General features: G+C 36.1%; 1 non-coding gene across 1 annotated transcript; it reads right to left on the bottom strand.

Moving 5' to 3' along the window:
• Positions 1-18,802: 18,802 nt before the first annotated feature.
• Positions 18,803-18,883, bottom strand: TRNAL-AAG (transfer RNA leucine (anticodon AAG)). Its single transcript has one exon. It is a non-coding gene; the product is annotated as a tRNA-Leu (tRNA).
• Between the last annotated feature and the right edge of the window lie 2,938 nt (positions 18,884-21,821).

Here is a 21,821-nt window from a genome sequence, read left to right as displayed (position 1 = left end):
TTGTGGAATTAAATGACCGTGAATTTGGACACACCCAATTACTGTAGCTTTTGCCTAACCCTCCTAATTTTCCATATCTACCTAGCTAGTTGCCTATCTCTATTGGCCCCTGATCATCACAAGATTAAGGGTTTTGGAAGTATCCTCCAAGGAGATTAATTAGGGTAATGAATGATTCAGTTAACCAATTCTAGGTGTCAAAACACTGTGGTTAATGAGGTTTAGGACTGAAAATAAATTTGGAAAGGATTCTGGTACTGTTAGGCCACATAAAAACACAGAGCATAGTGTTAAAGTACAGTGTTTCTTTTGTTTTTGTTGGTTATATTATCGGATTTAAATATTCACGTCAGTCTGTATTACTACTAGTAGCTTTTTTTACAGTTCAATTCGACTGTGTATCATTACTTTATAGTTTATATATCCAAAAGATGTCAAATAATGAAAGCTTATGCATGGGCTTGTTCGTTTGGGCTGGGACACTCAAAATCTTTGGGCACGGTTTCGAATAAATTTTTTCTATTGATCTCTCTCAGCTTGTTACTTTTAAAAATCTTCCTCAAAACCCACATCGAACAGGGTCTATGTGTTTTGTTTGTTATATATTAAACGAAAAGCAGAATATCATATGTATAACTATGTGTTTCAGTGCATGGAGATCCATCTTTTTTATTCATATTTTTGTTTTTCTCTTTTGAGGAGTCTCCATATATGGAGAATCAAAAGTGGATCTCCATTTTAGACTCTCGAAATGGAGGGGATATGGGGTTCCCATAGTGCCTTTAGTTATGTGCCCTCTATAATCTATTCTCTTTGGACCCTCCATCCCACAATATTGGTTTTTTTGGGGGATTCCAATTTTTTAAGGGAACAAACATTAATGAATGTCCCCCCTTAAAATGACTTTTGATTTCAAATATTACCCCTTGAAACCCACTAATAAAGTTATTTAATTTTTATAAAGGGTAAATTTTAATTGGAAATCCAAATAGTTTTTTGTTGAATTTTCAAAATGGACTAATATTTTGGGACATCCCAAAATAGAATATAGGACCAATATTGTGGGACAGATGGAGTATTTTCGGTTATCTGAACCGTTCATTTATCGGGAATGCTGAGTAGATCATTCATCCGAAAAATCAAATTGATCGGATATTGGTAGCCATATGGTTGGATACCACTTAATTTACAAAAAATGGATGGACAAAATGATTTAAAGGACGAACGACAAGACAAATGTGTCTCAATCATATGTCTACCAATGTCCGATCAATATCATTTTTTGTGATATGTTCAACATGCCTGAAAAAATAAACATTTCGGATAAAAAATATAGATTCTAGAGGGCCCACAATTTAAGACCCCACGGCAGCAAACCCCAAGTCCAAATGGAGGTGGGTTAGGGTTTGGGAGGCTTTATTCTCGAAAATGGAGTTTGGCGAGTTGGTTTGGGGATGCTTTCACCTAATTGTATTTCATGCGCCGGTCTTTTTCTGGATGTGGAATAATTGGTTGATTAATTTTATGCCATATTCCTTGGGTGACTTGCGTGGATTTTCTTACTTGTTAGAGATTGAATACTTTTAATTGATTAATTGAAGTTGAGGAGACATCCGAATTTGACTGTTTCTTTCTAGTTCTATTTTTTTGGGCAGAAATTAGATATATCTACTAATAATAAAACCACACAACAGATGTCGATGCCGTTCTGATAACCCAATTTTATTTTATTTTTTGAAAAGGATAAACTTGAATGAATGGAAGATAAAAATAACTAGTAGGGGAAATTACAGTAACCTCCCTTTAACTATCGTCGGGCCACACATTGCCCCCTTTAACTATAAAATCTAACACTTAACCCCCTTTAACTACCATTTTGCCGAAATCGTGAGCATGCCGTTTGCAATCTGCTAATTATTTGGACCGAACTCAATTAGTGGACTACTTTGCCCTCTTCTTCACTTTCATATGCAAAAACCATCTCTCTCTTTCTAATTACAACTGCAGTTGCAGCAGTTCTCTCTCTCTCTCTCTCTCTCTCTCTCTCTCTCTCTCTCTCTCTCTCTCTCTCTCATCAACTCACCACTGCCGCCATTAAATCCCCTTTAAACCCCACCTTTGGCAGCGTAACAAAACGCGCCCTCGATAAAAACGACGATGCCATCGAGAAAACCCACCGGTCCAACCGGCCCCTGCTACTACTCCTTTCCTCTCCTCCTCCTCTCCTCGAACTCCCTTCCGACATCGGCAAAACTACGACGCAACTAATCGTCCGTTTCAATCTTCCACCGGACTGACGACTCATCATTTCCCTCCTCAATTTCGCCGGTAATCTCAACGTGTACCTCTCCAAATTCTCCCCTAGTTGGCTCAGTGAATGACCTGTCAAGTGCGACCTCGGATCTGCGTCTCATCGTGATTTTGATTTCGTGCTCCATCTCTCACTTGACTGAGTCGACTCGTGTTCCGGTCTTCACAATCCCAAACAATTGCAGCGGATTCTCCCTTCTCATTCTCACCGCTGATTTCTATCACAGCTGATTTCTTCATGTTTGTGAAATTCGCGTTTAGGCTAGCTGTAAGTACCCTTCTCTTGTGTCTCCACCATCAAAATCGTTTGTTTTTGGATTATAATCGCTTGTTCCAAAGCCAGGGTTTTGATTCAATTTATCGCGCTTGCCTTCTGATCAAGCTACTTGTTCTACTACGAAGTTGAGGAGACTGGTTTTACAGTCTGTGCTTTTGACATGTGTGTTTTCGGAGAGTGGTGAGGTTGAACTTGTGTGCGTTCCCCCGATTTGTACGATGCAGTTTTTTTTTTTTTTTGAATATGTACAATGCAGATGCAGTCCCCCATATATGTATGTATATGTAATGCAAAAGAAAAGGGGTAATAAGGTAAATCTCACACTTCTGTTAACGGCATCCTCGCGATTTCACCGAAATGGTAGTTAAAGGGGGTTAAGTGTTGGATTTTACAGTTAAAGGGAGCAATGTGTGGCCGGGTTGTAGTTAAAGGGGGGTTACTGTAATTTCCCCTAACTAGTAATGACCAAGCCCAGGATATCCTTTCACACAGTCAAAGCGAGGAACATGACTGAGCAACTCCAGCGGGGACTAACGAGGTCTGATTTCCTTTGTCTCGAAAACCCACGTGTCTCTGTGCCGAGGAGATTTTCGGCCATTGAATTGTGTAACTTTTTTGTTTATGTTTTAAATTTAACGGCCGAAAAATCTGTCGGTACAAAAGCACATGAATTTTCGGCACAAAAGATGCTGCCTCGAAATTAACCCCTGTGAACTCCCTATTATATTCAGCATCAAGGTGCTTTCCAATGTTCTTGCCAAACTTAAAGTCAAATTTTACGTAAATTCGACAAGGAGCAACTATCTTTCAATTTGACAAAAACTGCCAAATATACAAGTAGCCTTTTATAGGTTTTTTAGACCATATATAACAGCTCTACTTATTTTAATTTTTTTTTTACCAAGTGTCAAATTCAAATATGAAAAATCGTCACATTAATCTTTATAAATAAAATAAATTTTTTTTTACCCCAACAACTCACATTTGAAGTCAATATTGGATTATGCTGATGCCAGCTTCGGGCTCACACTTCAGTCACATGCATGGCTTTGCGTGGTCCCATCTGAGTTGTTGTTAGGGACGTTTCCACTGATGAATAATGAATAGTAAATAAGGCCCGTTCTAGAAATTTTCATAAAAAATAAGCAGTTTATTTCACATTTTCAAACTCAAAAATAAAGTAAATAAAAAAAATTTTCAAATTTTTTTGTATCGTATAAAAGATCTTATCGAGATCTTCCAAACAAGATCTATATTGCATATTTTTAGATTTCAATAAACCCATAATTTTTGAGTTTGAAATTGCCTTCTTAAAAAATAAGAATTTTTTTTTTTTGGTTCCAGAACGGAGCCAAGTTGTTGAAAAATATCAAGTTACTTTCAGTAGTCGTGAATAAGTTGTAGACAGGTTTGTGAATTGAGTTACTGTAGCAAAAATTTTTTTGCTGACAACTTTTTTGTTAGTGTGAAGGAGGTGGCAAAATACTGAAACTTATTGATTAGTGTGAATGAGATGAAAAAAACGCCAGAATTTTTTCCGCTTTTTGCTAGTGGAAACATGGCCTAGTTTGGAAAAAACTAATCAGTGCTCACCATGAGTTGTCTCGCATCCTTTTCATGCCAAATTGGGTGAGACTTGGGTCCCGTTCCAGATTTAGAAATAAGTACTTATTTTTTAATAAGATAATTTCAAGCTCAAAATTATATATTTACGTAAATAATTTTTTTAGTAATATGGATCTTGTTTGATAGATTTCACTAAGATATTTTAAACGGTGCAAAAAAAATCAAAAAATTATTTTTCATTTTCATTATATTTGAGTTTGAAAATGTAAAATAAGTATTACTTCCGTCTCAAAATGTTTGCCCGGTCTACAAAATGAGGACTAAAAAATAATGCATTTCTTCCAAGAAAAAATCCAATTTTTTTTCATAAATTAAAACAACTCATCGATATCTAGTGAATTGTTGAAAAAAATTATAAAATTTTCTTACAAAAATTGTATTATTTTTAGGTCATCGTTTTGCGAACCGAATAAACATTATAGGACTGAGAAAGTACTTATTTTTTAAAAAAAAAAAGTGGAACCCCACCTTACACATTTTGTCTTGAGCCCGAACCAAGGGGTAGTAGGACGTGCAGGTGTCCCGGAGAATGGGAAACACATTTGAATAGACTTTAACACGTGCATTTGCCTTGTGGCCAACTTAATCCGCGAGTCTCTGTTTGGTAGGTGGGAGAGAAACAAAATTGGAAGAGTTGCTAAAAATTTACGTATTATGTACAAACTTAAACCTGATTTTTGACGGATCCCCCTTGAATGCTAAAGATAGGTACATTACATTTTTATACTACATAGTTACATTACATTTTATGTGAAGCCTATTTCGGATCTCAGAAAAATCCAAAAAAAATACTGATAAATTTTAAAATATTGTTTTGTGGAGTCCTGTAAAAAAATTACCTTTAATGGATATAAGTAAGCATCATTTCTAGATTTGTAGTGAAGAAACTGCGCAGATAAACAATTTCATTCCTACGAATCAAGAAGTAATACTTACCGATATCTATTGAAGTTGATTTTTTACAGGATCTCATAAAACAATATTTTAGAATTTATGGATATTTTTTTGAATTTTTGTGAGACCCGAAATGAACCCCACATAAAATGTAGTGTAACTATGTAGTGTATGTAGCATCTCTCCTTTTCAAATGGGTACTTATCAGTCACTTAGCATGACTTTTAATTCAGTATGCTACTGTATCTATTAATTAAGAAGACTAGTTTGGTTTGGCCTTTTTTTTTTTTTCTTCTCTGCCCCCGTTACGCTGATGTATATATTGTGAGAGAATGACCTGTCTCGTAAAACAAAAAATAAATATTTTTAAAAAATAAGAACCATAGTTGAACGGGACCTCTACTAGAAGATCCATAGGACGAATCATGTCAAATACAAGAATCGATTACAAATCGATCCCTTGTGTAGAAGAAGTCTTTCGTTATTGTTTTAGTTATGCTCCAAATGCAGCCATGTCTTAGACTGTTTCTTTATTGGGTTTTGAATTTTTACTTAACTGATGCAAATCTCGCTTGATTGATGCGGTATTTCATTATCGTAACCTTTATATATATAGTTTTCCAACATATTAGCTATACTAAAGATGCAGCGTCTGTATATTTTTCATCTTGATAAAAAAAGGGACAAAAGCGTGCTATATTAATCGAGCATATTACGTTTTTGGATATGCTTTTCTCCTCTCTCTCTCTCTCTCGTTTTTCCCCTTGAAATTTTGGAACCATCACATGGACTGCTAACTAACATATTGATTGAAAGTTATCGATGCGAAGTCGATGACTTAAATGAATGGGCTCATCTCACCGTGTACTCTACGTGTAACCCACTAGTTTGCTATAACACACCGAAAATCATCAACTACCACATCAAATCAGCCAAGATTTTTGTTAAAATTGTTTAATAGGGACCAAAATCTGAATTGATTACAAAAAATATATTTTTCAGAGTAGGATATGATCTGGGTGGTGTCTAATATTCCACGATCGAGGATCCCTCTAGGAGTACATAATTAGAATTTAGAAAAATAAAAGTGATCTGTTTTTTGACAACCAGCTATTCGTGCAAGCTTACATACGTGCACATTGAGTAACCTTATCTACCTAATAAAACACAATGGTGTGGGAACAACATAAACACAAGTTAAAAGAAGAGCTGAGATTCATTTGATCCAAGAGTTGACAAGGAACTTTGCAAATGTAAGTAAGTGCCCACATTCTTTGTAGTAATTGCATAAATGCCACTGATCTTCCAATTCCAAAACCCTATAAGCAAATTGATAGTTCTTTGTAACTAGCTTAAAATTTTAGTTAGGGAGTGCCGTAAGTAAGAGTAATTCTCTTTCGTGCTACTAAGAAGAGAGTCACATATTACACAATAATGAATCGATTTAGTATTTGAGTCACTAGCTAACAAGTGCCTTAGGCACGGGCAATTCCAACCGGAGTGCGTAGTGTCGTAGGCATGGACAAATACTAGTGTTAAATATAACAGGAAGTGACTGAATATTTTGAAATATAATCTCTTTTTTTTTTTGGTAGCGGACAAATGGCCTATCGTCTATTAGTCTTCATAAATCATATAGTAATTGGTTATCTTATAGTAAAACGACCTGTGCATTTTACCGGCCGTGTGATTTACTATCTTATAGTGTGAAGCTAGCCTGTTCTATGGCATGGGCATTACGACATGGGTGATTCGGGCCGCGTAGGTGAATCCAGAATGAGCTTTCAATTCTCACAAAATTATATTACTCTCTCCACAGACGGCAGGATTTCCTTAGCTACTGACAGGGGACTAAAGTGAGGGTTTTAGTAAGAGCACCTGTTAATCATAATGATAAAAACTTATTTTATTTTTTTAGGCAACCACAGTAAGATCATACAAAATTAAGATAATGCATTCAAACTTATCAAAAGAAGAAGAAGAAGAATTGAGGGTTCTCACATATATACTCCTTCCGTCTATTTTTAAGTGTATATTCTGCGTGTCATTTTTAATATATTGTCTATATCTCTTTATGTATATTATTTAAAAATATGAAATATAGCTATTGTTTGATCATTGATTTTAAAAACATAAAACATAATATACATTGATAAATACAAGGCATTAAAAATAGCACACAGAATCATAATGGACATTTAAAAAGAGACGGATGAAGTAACACTTACGAAAATATCCAAAAAAATTACTATAGAACTATTTGAAATCACTTCATTAATTTGTCTAGCTACTTTTCTTTGTTATACACTTGGTTAAGAGGGGGTAAAAAACTTACAGCAAATTATAGTGATGAGAATCCAACCTAATTTAACAAAAGCAAGTATGTAGGAGAGTAGATATTTTCTTCTTATATACAATAGAATAATATATCTATTTTAATCCTAACTCCATCCCAAATTCCCAATCAATTAATCACAATGAGTATACCAACATAGAAGTTTTGGATATGTAACCTTACAACATTAAGTACTACTACACAACCACTTGGCCAATTGTCTTAATTAAGGCCGTTGAAATTGGATTAATTAAGACCCCGTTCCTCTAAGGTTCTTACTCTATAAGAATAAGTATTTATTTTGTTTAGCAGGACGTGGCTTAATGTCCCCAAATATCAAAGGGGAGAGATATCAATCAATCAAGTAATTAAGAAGATACCCTTTTTTTCCACTATGATTAATGCACGAAAACTCCAAATTTCAACGTCATTACATTTAAATAAAATCAAGGAGTGAGAAGCTATGTATATAGCTAGCATGCCATTGTTGATTAATGCAAGAAGCTGTAAGAAGATGACTTAATTTCCAGTTGGGACAAAAAGGTTTTGGTCATGGCCACCAAGTTTGGTGAAAAACTGATGTGGATTGTGAGGGAGGGTGAAGCAGCCACTCCAATTCTTTCGGTAATTTTCTGCGTGCGTACGTAGTTTAAAGTGGAAATTAATAGGGACCTGTACTGATCAGGTAAACCAAGGCGGCTTACATACCGATACCGGGGTTCTTGACTCCAATCTTTACAATTAGCAAAAACTGCATATATAATTGACTACTATCCTTTTGCTTTCACATTTCCGAAACGCACGTGATTTAAATCAGAAACGGCACCGAAATTTAAAATTCTAGTAATTTAGAGACAGCAGAGCAGACTTATGTAATTTACAATTATATATATACAAGTTAGCAGTATAATAATATAATTTTTCTCAAATCGTGGGGGTCACTAGTTGTCTCCTTTGACTACACCATGCCGACCTCGAATTTTATGGAAGTTAAAATGGGTTCGATGTGTCACGGAGCCTTTTTCTTTCTTTTCTTTTTTTTTAATAACCGGATGTTATGGTCAGCTTATGCGCACCTCGACTAATTCTTGAGCTCTAAAATTAACGATTGGACTAATTCTCTAGTGGCCCCAATGTTTAAAATGTTTGGGCTCCATGAGATTCAAACACGCGACCTCATAGAGGACAAGCACTCAACACTTTTTTTCATAATTACTTGGCTAAACCCGTTGGCGTACGCAGTCCAAAAGTTGATGAAGTTGCTGTATACATATGAGAGTGGTACTGTTGGTTCACAGAAGGCTAGCTAGTACAGTAGTATATTATTTGTTGTCAATGGAGAAATTCAATATTGGCTAGGTGCATTTTTTTATTATTTATATATGGTTGCACTAAAGATACGTACACTACCTTTTTATACTACATAGTTACACTACATCTTATGTACAACCTATTTTGAGTCTCAAAAAAATCCAAAAAAAATACCGCTAAATTTTAAAATATTATTTTATGGAGTTCTATAAAAAATTAGTTCCAATGAATGTCGGTAAGTACTATTTTTGGATTCATAGGTGTTTGTGCAGTTTCGCCACTACGAATCTAGAAATAATACTTACCAATATCCGTTGAAACTAATTTTTTACAGAGCCTCATAAAATAATATTTTAGAATTTATGAATATTTTTCTGGATTTTTTTGAAACCTGAAATGAGCTTCACATAAAATGTAGTGTAACTATGTAGTGTACGTAGCATCTCACATGTGGTTGTGTTGGTCAAACGCCATGATTGATTAGGTGCTTTGAACTCAGAACTCAGAAGTTATAATAGTGACTTGGGGTCAGGTCAAACAATCCAAGTCCAAATTGGGTGAAGTATGGTCGGTTGCCATTTAATCTTCCATCTATTTGTTTTCATCGAGTCAACAATATTAATTCGTACATCTTTTTTGAATTGGTTGGTGGGTACCTATACTACTAGTACTACTAATTATGAATTTAGGCTATTTCTCATGTATATTGTATTTGGATCATGAATTTGATTATTCATGGAGGAAAAAGTATTCAATGTTCCGGCCGAACGCATGTAACCCCCTTTCACTATCACACAATAATGTCGGGTTCAAAAATATAGTGTGCGAACTTCACATAACTGTGTAATAGAGGACGAGATTGGGACACCGTGGCGGTGCCTTTGCGCACTAAACAAACTCTCTTTTATGGAGAGGGGATAGAATAAAGGTACAAAATAAAACAGTAATGAAGTACTAAAAAATTGGATTTTTATTTTCTCTGAAAGTTCAACCTTCAAACGCATCCCCTGTTTGGATAAAAAGAAATTAAACAACACCCCCAGTTTGTTTCAGTGAGAACAAGGAAAGAGTCTTACTAGTGCTCTTTCCCATGAAAGAAGAAAAAGTCAATGGTGGCTACTTGCAAATGAAAAAACCTAAACAAAAAACAAAAAACAAAAACAAAAGTTAATTAGGTCCTTATGACAAAAAATAGGATTTGGAGAGACAAGACAGTTCAATTTTGTTAATGCAAGCCCATCCATTGTGGATGGGGTATCGAGCAATATTATGTCAAGGAAAAATGACGGTTCAAGATGTGTTTTGATAATTAATACGCGTTAAGGACATGCTGAAAATATTTGTTAATGATAAAAATGTCATTGGCGGGTATTAATTATTAAAATACGTTCTTGGCCGTCATGTTCTATTATGTCAACTAAAAATTCAACGGAATCGGTCAAGGTTAGCTTGTCCATATTGGTTGACCCAAAAAAAAAAGTTACACCATACTTATTTAATAGGGTAAAGTACACCTTGCACCCTTACACTTTACATTGGTGTCACTTTGCACCCTCCACTTTTAATTTGGACAGTCTAATCCTTACACTTTCAGTCAAGTGGCAATGTGCCCCCTCGTTTAACTTTTCGTTAAAAAGTTAACGTAATTGAGTATGAAGAATGACACCCATGCCAATTTTAGCTAGTGGTTTTAATATGTTTTTATATACCATGGTTTATTTTTTATTCTACAATAAATTAGTATCTAATTTGAAATAGTTCGTGGGATAGCATATCATATGGCTTCTGTTATACACATACTATATTATTAAAGAAAAGGCTCATTTTTCTAATTGCGGAACCTTGTCCGGAGACCGCCACATCATCATGTTATATTTTTAAACTTCTTCATTTAATAATTTTATCATTCAAGACTATTGGCTAATTCATTCAACAATAAAAGAGAAATTAGCTCATTCGAGATAATTTGTCACTTTCGAAGTTACCTAGCTATGAGATTGGCATTACTCCATAAACTTTTGAATTTAAAATTGCCACAATTAAATCTACTCCAACTTTTCAGGTTTAAAATACAAAGGACGACACCTATGGTTATTAGTGGGATCTAATATGTTTTTATCATAATATATTTTCTCATTGTACAACAAATTAGATATGCCAAATTTAATTTCAAATAGTTAGATGATACGGCTTCTATTATGGCTTTTCAACATTAATACATCAAGCTCATTATTTTGAAACGTTGGGTAATGTGGCCAGGAAGGTCTTTTTTTTTTTTTAATCTATGCATAATAATTTTGTTATTGCTTTTATGGTTTCAGATTGAATGACGAAATGAAAGGGAACAGAGTTCTAATCCTTATGAAGTTGATTGAATTCAAATTTAGAGAAATAGATTGGATCGATTAATTTCTCATATCTTACCGCCGTATCTTTTTTCATGCTACGTGCATGGTATGGCATTATTTTGTTTGACAAGTGCGAAAGTGGAAAGCGAAATGTCAAGGTACCTTTTTTTTTTTTTTTTGTTCAATTCATTCAACTACGAAACAACAAACCACATCACAGGATCAAGTTTAGTTAAGTACATTACAACCCACTATAGGAACTAACAAGAACCTAATCCAAAAAACCTGCCTAATGTTTAGGCTCTCCCTAATGACAAATTCACTAGCAAAAAAAGGAACATCAACTGCAAGGATGAGTTCTTCTTCTTGTTGTGCACCCATTCAGGCTAGATGATTAGCACATTGGTTAGCAGATCTATCAATATGAGCCATAGTCGTACTGGTTCGCTGTAAGAGCTGTAGTGAGCTTCATTTATGATAACACTTTTGAGGGTGATTACCAAGGCTCCCTTCGTTAATCAGGTTCACAGCCATCAGAGAATATGATTCAACATGCACGTTGGCCAGCTTTTTGTCAAAGATAATGGCCAGCCCTTTGAGGACGCCACATAGTTCAGCTTCCAAACTTGAGGTGCAACTGATTTTCCATAGAAGCCTAGGATCCAATCTCCCTTTTGATCTCGGAATATGCCTCCAAAGTCACCTTTCCCGTTAGCCTCATACCAGCACCCATCCGTATTCAACTTTATGGTACCTGCACGGAGAAGAATCCGCGCACGAAGTAAGTCGGGATGTGTTGGGGCCACTAGCTAGTTAGAGGGGATTTAAAAGCTTCCATGATAAAATGAGGGAACCGTTTAAGTTTAAAGGGCAACAATAAATGAATAGGGAATAAAAAAAAATTGAGATTATAGTAACCACCATGTACCAACAAATATATAAAAGAATGCATGTATAACAGAAAATGAGAATCGTCTCTCGAGAATTACATGTTCCGGCTTTGCTTATCGAGATGAAATATTCAAAATATCTATTCCAACACCAAATATATTCCCGATGTCCATTAGCTTTTCAATGACTTCTCACGAATATTTAGAATTCGTATTATAAATATGAAACTCGGAAACGGAAAGGCAATTAATGTAACGAAAATGGTCATATCGGATGGGCATATATAAGTGGGCCAAATACCTGGCAAACCATATTGAACCCTCTTTAATACTTGCTTGCAAAATCTGTTAGACACACACTGTCACACATGCACCATCAACTTAACTCCAGCTATTGTACCATCTACACTTTCTGGGACCATTGTCTTGACTATTCCCATTGGATGCCCATCATACCATATGAAAATTGTTAAGTTCCGTTAATTCCAAAGCACCCCTCTCCTTTTGTTTTTTTTTCTTTGTTTTTGAAAGGGGACCCTCCCTCCTAATAGATTCTGCCAACAAATTGCATGTGCATCTCATTTATGTCCTTCGTTTGTTAAACATTTCCAATGGGTTTTTTTTTTTTTTTCCCTTTTCAAATGCCAGGGTGTCTAGAACCAGCCAGCTTAAGTGCACATCGACTAATCTTAGTCTTACTGACTACTAGTGAGAGCCAAACATTTATGAATTAGTAGCTCTCCTCCAATTAGCAAAGGGAGGGAGGGTGGTCTAGAGTTTCCACATTGAGCTGCTAGCTAGTTAGGCTGCAGAAAGAGGTAGCGTCGGGGTAGTTGAAAGTTACTATAGCATCGGAAGATCATTAATTATGCTACAGCCTACATTAGGCAAAAACAAGTTGTGGTTGTAGTTGGCTACTTTGGGCAGAAATTAATACTAGCAACAACTACGCTTAGGAACACGCTAAAAACACACATAACCCAATTTAATTCATGAAGTGTCTAGATTGAGGCTCCGTTCCGGAAACCTTCTTAAAAAATAAGTATATATTTTGCCATTTCTTATTCAAAAAATAAGAAGGGTCATTCCACAAAATCCAAATAAAAAGTTCCTTTCACATTTTCAAACTCAAAAATAATGTAAATGAAAAAAAAAATTCAATTTTTTTTGCACCGTATTAAAAATCTCAATGAGATCTATTAAACAAGATCCATAATGATAGGAAAATTATTTGCGTAAACACATGATTTTTGAGCTTGAAGGTGTCTTATACAAAAAATAAGACTGTTGCTATGATAATGGGCGCCGGGGGAGGGAAATCGTACCGGGGGCCGTGCCGGGCCGTTTCCGGCCACCGGACGGCCGATCCGAGCCGTCCAAAAATTTTTAAAAAAAAAATCGAGGGGGCTACCGCGGGAATCAACGGCATCCGAGGTGTGTAAGGTGCTTGATCCGAGCACCCCTTTTCCGTGTATATATGATAACTCGTTTTTTTTTATAGAATTTTTGAACGGCTCGGATCGGCCGTCCGGTGGCCGGAGACGGCCCGGCCCCTGGTATGATTTCCCTCCCGGCGCCCATTGGTACCTATATAAATTCTTCCAAAATAAGTAGAACCGTTCTTATTTTCCGGAACAACCCTTCTTATTCAACAAAAAATAAGTTCTTAACTTGTTTCTGGAACCCAGCCTGAATGTCGTTTCAAGTATCGAAAATGAAATACTTTTCGAATGGAAAAGAAGAAAAGTTATCAATCGATATTTGTCAAACCTATTTATACGTTGATGCTAAGTAGCAACAAGAAAAATGTATATTTTCTAGTTGTGAGGACACGCTAGAGGGATCAGATATATCATCGCGTGTTCAATTTGGAAAAAAAAATTGTGTTTGCTGATTTCTTCAGGTCATTCTAAGCAATTGTCTTACGGTTTATATTTTGTTTGCCTTTTTTGATTCCGATTTTAGTTTTAGAGGATATGTAATGAGGTGAGATTAAGATTAGAATTTGGATGAAGTGAGATTAAGAATGAAGAAGATTGAATTTTTTTTCTCCATGTTTGCTTTGTTGATCGAGGATTAGAGTATGAAGTTAATACCATGTTTGTTTTACATTGAGGGGATTGGATTTCAAACCAAGGATTTCCATTTTTAATTACCATGAGAGACAGAGAGAGAGAGAGAGAGTATTTTGATCAATATATCGTGAAAACATTGTATCTAACCCGAAAGTTTCGACTATTAGGCGGAGAGGTTATATTATATTAAGTGATGATCACCTATCGCGGAATGGTGAAGAACAATGGAGGTGGGTACTCAAATGCATCTTCACACCTTTCTCTCGCCTAACTACAAGAGTGAAATTGTATTTTCTTAACACTCCCATCATGAGCAAAATAGTTAGGGGTGCACATACATTGGGTAGGGTCGTGCTCGGGCTAGATTTATACTAGATAATAACGAGACTTGTGCATGTCCAAATCCGGTTCTAGATCTAAAAATTTCTCTTCCAAGCCTATCCAAGTAACCCATTTATTTTTTTTAAAGTATATAGAACCCAAATATAAACTAATTATTCACACTATTATAAATTAGAGTGTACAACCATTATAGTTATAGTTATCCAAAGACCAATGAATAAATGGTACATTGTATTTACAGGTATGATAGTAGCCCTTTTTTTAAAAAATAAAAATAAAATTGACAGTATATAATGCGCATCATTGTCTATTTTATACAGGTCGAGCCAGACTTCACTTTAAGAGATCATATTTGCTAAACGAGCTTAAAAATTCAACCCAATCCAACTCGATGAGCCAGAATACGTATTCCAAATCTTAAAAAAAAACAGATTGAGTTAGGCGGGCTGGAACCGGAAGGGCTAACGGACCGGTGTACACCCCTACGTGCATCTTGTAGCATCAATGATGCCTTAGTTTCAAGTTGTTCTGCAGCCGGATGTGACTGTTGAGAGTTTTCCAAGGCACCTAAACAGATTATGGATGTGATTGTTGACAACAACCTGTTCATCCATTGCTTGGGCCTGGCCCTGGCCCCGGCCCCTAGGCCTCATGTTCGGCCTAAGCGGGTTCCCAGTCCAGCTGAAATGTACACACATCAAAATTGTCAATCCCGTACCGGCTAGCGTACTATTTTCACTACTGGAATGGTACATACCGGTACCGAACGATATCTCGGTACTGTTCCGAATTTACCGCAATTAATATTATATATATTTAATATATATCTACCATGTTGCAAAACCATTTCCGTGAAACAAATGGTAGCAAAAAATTACCCCAAAAGACTCAAAACAAAATTATGAAACAGATCAGGATTTCATCGTGATCTTAATCAAAGAAAATTATAATAAGCCCATAAGTTTCTTTTAATTTGAGAATGTTGTTTTTTTCTTTTATATTTTAAATTTTTGAAAGAGAAAAATTTGAGGGGGTGATATCATGGGGACGATTAGAAAATATTTGTATTGATTAAGAATCCTCTTTTTCTTTTTCTTTTTTGGTTCAACCGGCTTTTTAACTTGTGTCATAAAAATAAAAAAGAAGAAGGTAATTTTGTACCGTCCGGAACACCGAAAAATGTCCGAAATAGACTGGTATTGGCCGGTATTTCAACCGGAACGGATCTTAAGTATTTGTGTTCCGTTTAGCACTGGTACGGTACGTACCGGCCGGTACGGAACGGATTTCACAACTTTGACACACATGAATTTTTCTAGGGGAGTTCCTCTGTTAGTATTTTTATTGTGTAGGTAACAATATTGTTCTTCTGCTTACAGGAGAAAAGCTATCTCATAAATAATATTCGAAAGATCGTCCAACATCCGGTTCGCGAGTCGGATTGTCGACGAACCGGGTGGCGGGGTTTTAAAACTTTCTTCACACTCGTCAACTTCGGACATGACAGCCGACGCTTGGATGCTTAGACTCTGATAATCTTGGGTCCCCAACGATCCCTCCGCCGCCTCAGCGTAACCGATAGCGTTGTCGTAGCTTACGGAACACAGCGCGTACCTCTTCTTCAGCTGCGGGTTCGTTTCTCTCTTATCGAGCGAGCCAATAATCCCCATCGTTCTCACTGCAATGGCGCGAGCCATGTCGATTGAAATTTTCGCGAGGCCATGAACATCCGCTGTGGCGCTACGAGGATCGGATTTCAAAGCTTTTAAGCAGAACAAAGGATTTTGTGTTGTGGAACAGACGGTATTGAGCAGATCATTGTTTAACCGCGGCCGCGCAGAGAGGTGGGTAATGAGTAATGGAAATGCCAGAAAAATAGTGAAGAGGAAGGATGTTCTACTTGCCATTATCTCTAGCCTTTGATCACTTGTATAGAGAAGGCCACAAGGGAAATTTTTATAGTTGCCAAATAAAAGTAAATAGAAGGGAAGATATTGATTACTTGATTTTGTTTTTGGAGAAAGTCATTTGACCTTAATTAATTAGCTTAATTAATTTGATTTGCATAATCCTTTCACGATTTGAACTTCCATGCATTGGAAGTTTACCATATCCAAAGTCAGGATCTGAAAATCAATGTGGTGTTTTTTTTTTTTTCTTTTCATTATTATTAGTTATTATATCTTTATATCTACATAATAAGGGAGGAGGGTTTTTGAATCTCATCATCTATAAATCCTAACCATTGATTTGCTCCATAAATCCTACGGCTCTCCCTCTCTCTCGAACAATATTAATTGCACAATTATTACTAATTAGATCTCACGTTGCGTTGTACCTTTAGACACGGACAAACCCTATTGACATATAAAAAGGCAAACTCTAGATTTCTTTCAAACTTTTTTTTGGTAATATAAGGTGTCTAAGAGTTGTTGACAACGAGAATCGAACCTGAGATCTTAGAATGAAGCAAACACTTGACCAAATCCCTTAGGGCATCTCTAATGCATACTCTATATCTTCAAATCTCTCTCCATTCCTCCATTTTGCAGGAATTAATCAATCCAACAATTCTCTATATTTGCCTCTATTCTGGAGGATCAAAATTTTATGGAGGAATAGAGGCAAAAATGGAGTATATTGGATTGGAGAGTCTGAGTTTGATCCTCAACTCCAAATCTCTACTTTTTTTTCTTTTTTTTCCGGTTGAAGGAATGGAGAAATAGAGATGTGTGGCTTAAAGTTAATAGAAATTGTAAAATCCTTCAAAATCACTTTTTCAATATAAAATTATATTTTGATCATCCAAAATAGAGGAATAGAGATTGTTGAATTGAAAATGCTAGCGTTTGATTTCTTTCAAAAACTTCGTTCAAACTTCAAACATTGCTTACAAAAATAAATAAATAAGTAAAAAAAGAAGAGATTCGTTCTTTGTATTGGTGTGAGCGCTCGAGGAGAATCTAGATCTAATGTAAAGAAGATAGGGAGAAGAAAAAAAAAAGAAAAAGGCTCAATGTTCTCTGTACCTATTTTTTTGCGCACCCTTGTATCAAGTGAATTGCAACCGTATTATCATGGGAATTGATATTTGCGCTCCAAGATTTACTGCAGGCGCTCCACTTTTTTGTTTTTACACTGTGATGTCAGCAACATCACAGTGTAAAAACAAAATATACACTGATGTTGCCAGCAACATCACAGTATAAAAACAAAAAGGTGGAGCGCCTGCAGTAAATTTTGGAGCGCGAAAATCAGTTCCCATTATCATTTGGGATTCTTTTAAATAGAGAATCTTCAAGCACGATTCTGTGGCTCTAATTTATTTGGCATATTGGGGTGCACCCAAAATTCAGTACAGAATATCTCTGGCAAAACAAGATATAAAGAACGGAAATCTTTAAGAACTTTTCTCTTTACTATTTGCTTGAATTGACAAAATCATTCTCCAATATGACTATTATCGAATGATGACTCCCAAACCAAAGAAATACTGGAGTACTACAACTAGTCAATCAGCCTTAAATAAGAACGAAGTTAAGGCCATTTTCTTTCACCATCATATTGTTTGAACCACAACGCGATAAGAAATTTGATCTCGAAAATTAGCTGAAATCTACGGAGAGTGTATTGAATCCAAAAAAAATCTTTTAAGTGCAAGTAGATCAGTATTAGCCCAATGGTAGACACCATATACTGAGTGGCGTAGCCCAGAATTAATAATAGTGGAGGCATCTTTTTAGATACGCTTCAACAACAACAACAAAAAAAAACCAAAATTGACAATGATGAAAGAACGTTTGTGTTGAACAAAGAAAACATAATGGTAATATGCTTTCCATATGTCCTATAAAAGTGTAGTTTTCTAGAGTTTTGAAAGTGTTAAATACAATTTCCGTTGCACCAAAAAAAAGAAAAAAGAAAGTGTTTTTTTTTTTTTTGAACAGCAAAGAAGAAATTTTATTAATAGAAGAGGAAATGATAAGAAATAACCCTTGTTGGCAAGAAACCAGCAAAGAAAACACCCAAAGGGCCTAGCCCAAAACACCTAAAAGGTCTATACAGATAAAAATATAACAAGAAAGCCTATAAATAACCTGCAACCCAAATACAACAATAAAACTCAAAGCGAGATCCAAACACAAACCCTGAAAAGCAAGGCCCATAGACAATATAGGCCATGCCGAAGAACCAGCCCATAGGCAATTCTTTTCTTATAATTGAAAAGAAATGTTGAAAGAAAAATTATTTCTACACTCCATTTTTTTATTATGGCACTCCATTTTTTTGTCTTTTAGTAAGCTTTTGTGTATGTTTTTCTTACTAGAAGATAAGAAAATGAGTGTAGAAATCCCTTGTTAAAAAATGGAAAAGAAGAATAAAAAAGAGACTTATGTTGACAGTGGGATTTGAACCCACGCCCTTTCGGACCAGAACCTTAATCTGGCGCCTTAGACCAACTCGGCCATATCAACATTTTGTTGATGGCTTACGGTTTATAAAATTTAAAACTTGTAGACTCAGTTCTATTCCAACTTCTTTGTTGTATATCCTACCTGGCTTTTGTTATTATGTGCCCCTAAGGTATATGTTAACAATCATTTAATGAGATTAACTAACCCCACTAATACAGGGAAATGGTCGCTGATATTGGACAATGAGAAAAATTAGTTGTGGTGGGACCAGAATACCCTTTGCACAAACATTCATGTCACCCTTTCATTTTCTTAGCATTTCAATTTTCACGGGTACATTGAATCAAAAATAAAAATAAAAAAATGCTACCTTACTACACCAATTGACCGCACGAACCAAACGGCGCTGTTCTAAAGTGTTTTAAGGTAATTCTCGTGTAAATGAGCATGAAAAATAAATGTGAAACAAGTGAACTCACGAGCTCGGGTTATTGAACGCCAAGTTCAATTCAACGCACTCATGCACGAATCTTGAAATGCTAGCTATGAATCACAGAAAGTCAAATAAAAGAAAACGAAGAAACAAAACACAAGTTTGACAACGTGCCTACTCATCAACAGTCATGCTAGTTCATTATTGAATCAATCAATAAGTTCTCTCTCATAAGATAAAACAACCCCACTCTTTTCTTTTGTTCTGTTAACCTTAATACATAGTTGTCAATCCCGTTCCGTACCGGCCGGTACGTACCGGAATGGAAGAAAACCGGTACCCTAACACCCCAATACCGTTCCGGGCCAAATACCGTTCGGTACCGCTCGGTACCGGCCGTTTCGGGAAATTCCGGCCGGAAAACAAATACCGGCTAAAAAGGGGAAAAAAAAATTGGTTTTGTTTTTTTTTTCTGGAACGTCAATTAAAAAAGGTTTCAGAATTTTAGCAAAACATGGGTTTATCTATAGTACGTGCGCGAGGCTCAAAATCCCGGATTTGCACCCCCCCTGCGCGCACCCGGTTAATTGGTTTCCGAATCAATTTTTCCAAATTGCATTCGGCCATGGTCTGTTTTCCCGAGCGCGCGAGACCTCTCCTTGGATTTTCATTCACAAGCTCACTAGTGTGCAAAGTCTTTTAAGGTGGAAAAGAGTTTTGTAACTAAGCAATGTGGGACAAAAAGGCAAACACAATGTTTTATGACTTCACACCAAAATCCCAACAACAACAATTTATTTATTATGACCGTGAATCAGTAACAACGTCTTATGACAAGTATTATTGTTAATAGAATTTTTCTGCGCGATTTATACACTTGCAATGTTTGATTTTGGACTCCAAATGATGAATTTTGTTGTCTTAATATAGATATTTTATGATGAATTTCATGATATGGGGGATTTTTTTGAATTATAATTATATATAATTATTATATATATTGTAGTTGCGGTAAATCCGAAACGGTACCCGATACCTGACTGGTACTGGTACGTACCGTACCAGTAGAAAAACCGGTACCCTGTCCGAAACGGTATTCAGAACTATGCCTTAATAAACGAATTACGGCTGCGTTTGTCCATTTGGCCGGCCCTGAATCCCGTTTGGACAGGATTTCCTTCAAGTGATGGTGGACACCAAAACTTTCGGGAGATAGTTAGATCAACATGTATTTTTCGGTGTGAAGCAGACAGTGGCTCTTGCAGAGCCATGGTCTTTCGATTGATCAAAAAAAAGTTAGATCGACATGTAAATGTGTTTTTTTTTTTATAGGCAAAATTTTATTAAAAACGGAGAGGGGAAAAGGAAATCCAACAAAAAGTTGGATAGTATATCTTAAGGGCTGAAGCTCCAGCCCATAAGGTCTAAGACGGAAGTCCAAAAATAATACAATTTGTAAAGGCCCAAATTTTTTTTCCTTTCTCTTATTAAAGAAATATACATACATACAGTCGGGTTCCGGTAAGGGATCCCGCATTTTTTTAAAATGCGGGACTCCCCTTCCCGATTGAATTTCGATGATCCGAGCCGCTCAAAGTGATCAGAACGTGATTTTAAGGGTCCCCGCGAGAAATCAGCAAAAAAAATGACCGGGAAGGGCTTCATCCGAGCAGTTTTCATTGAACGGTTCAAAAAAAACTGCTCGGATGAAGCCCTTCCCGGTCATTTTTTTTGCTGATTTCTCGCGGGGACCCTTAAAATCACGTTCTGCACACATTGAACGGTTCAGATTTTCAAAATTTGATCGGGAAATGAAAGTCCCTCATTTTAAAAAAATGAGGGATCCCTCACTTGATAATTTGTGTATATATATATATATATATATATATATATATATATTTAGGTAAAAAAAAATTTATGTGCTAGTTTATTTAATGCGAAATTTTTTTTGGGGTACTTAAATATCCATCCTCAACCCATGCACGACTTATGTTTCTATCCTTGTCATTTCAAACGATTATGAAATCATCCCAGAATTTTGAAAAATCCAAATCTACCCCTAGTTAAGCTGAAATTGAATGTATACATATAGTATTGAATTTTGAGACCAAAAGTTAATTCTACAAGTCCTCCCAGAAAAAGAGTTCCTAAAATAACAAATTAATGAGATTTGTCACCGAGATTTTTGGGATTTGAAAATTGGAAACAGTTATATATATACAAGTGGGTTCCATTTTGTTTTATTGACAAATGGGTTCCACAAGTCCTCCAAACAAAACACCGCCCATCCCGTCGTCACCATCCTCTATCGCCATCACTGTCCTCTATTGCGTTGGAGTGGGCCGGAACAATGCTGACTTTACAGATAAAGGCCCGAAACAGCCACTATATATTAGATTTGAGGATTTCGAGGTTCGTCGAGAGTCTCCGATGGCTAGAAAACATTCGCCAATGGTTGGTGCGAGATGGGCTTGAGTCGCCGGTGGTCGGCGATGCAAAAGGTGGATCATTGATGGTGACGACATAAAGATTTGTATTCATGGTATACTACGTCTAAGCAGATTT

The sequence above is a fragment of the Rhododendron vialii genome, chromosome 7a (genome assembly GCF_030253575.1).
Source record: "Rhododendron vialii isolate Sample 1 chromosome 7a, ASM3025357v1".
Taxonomy (NCBI): Eukaryota; Viridiplantae; Streptophyta; class Magnoliopsida; order Ericales; family Ericaceae; genus Rhododendron; species Rhododendron vialii.
The sequence above is the reverse complement of the archived record's forward strand: the minus strand, read 5'-3'. Positions and strand labels throughout refer to the sequence as shown.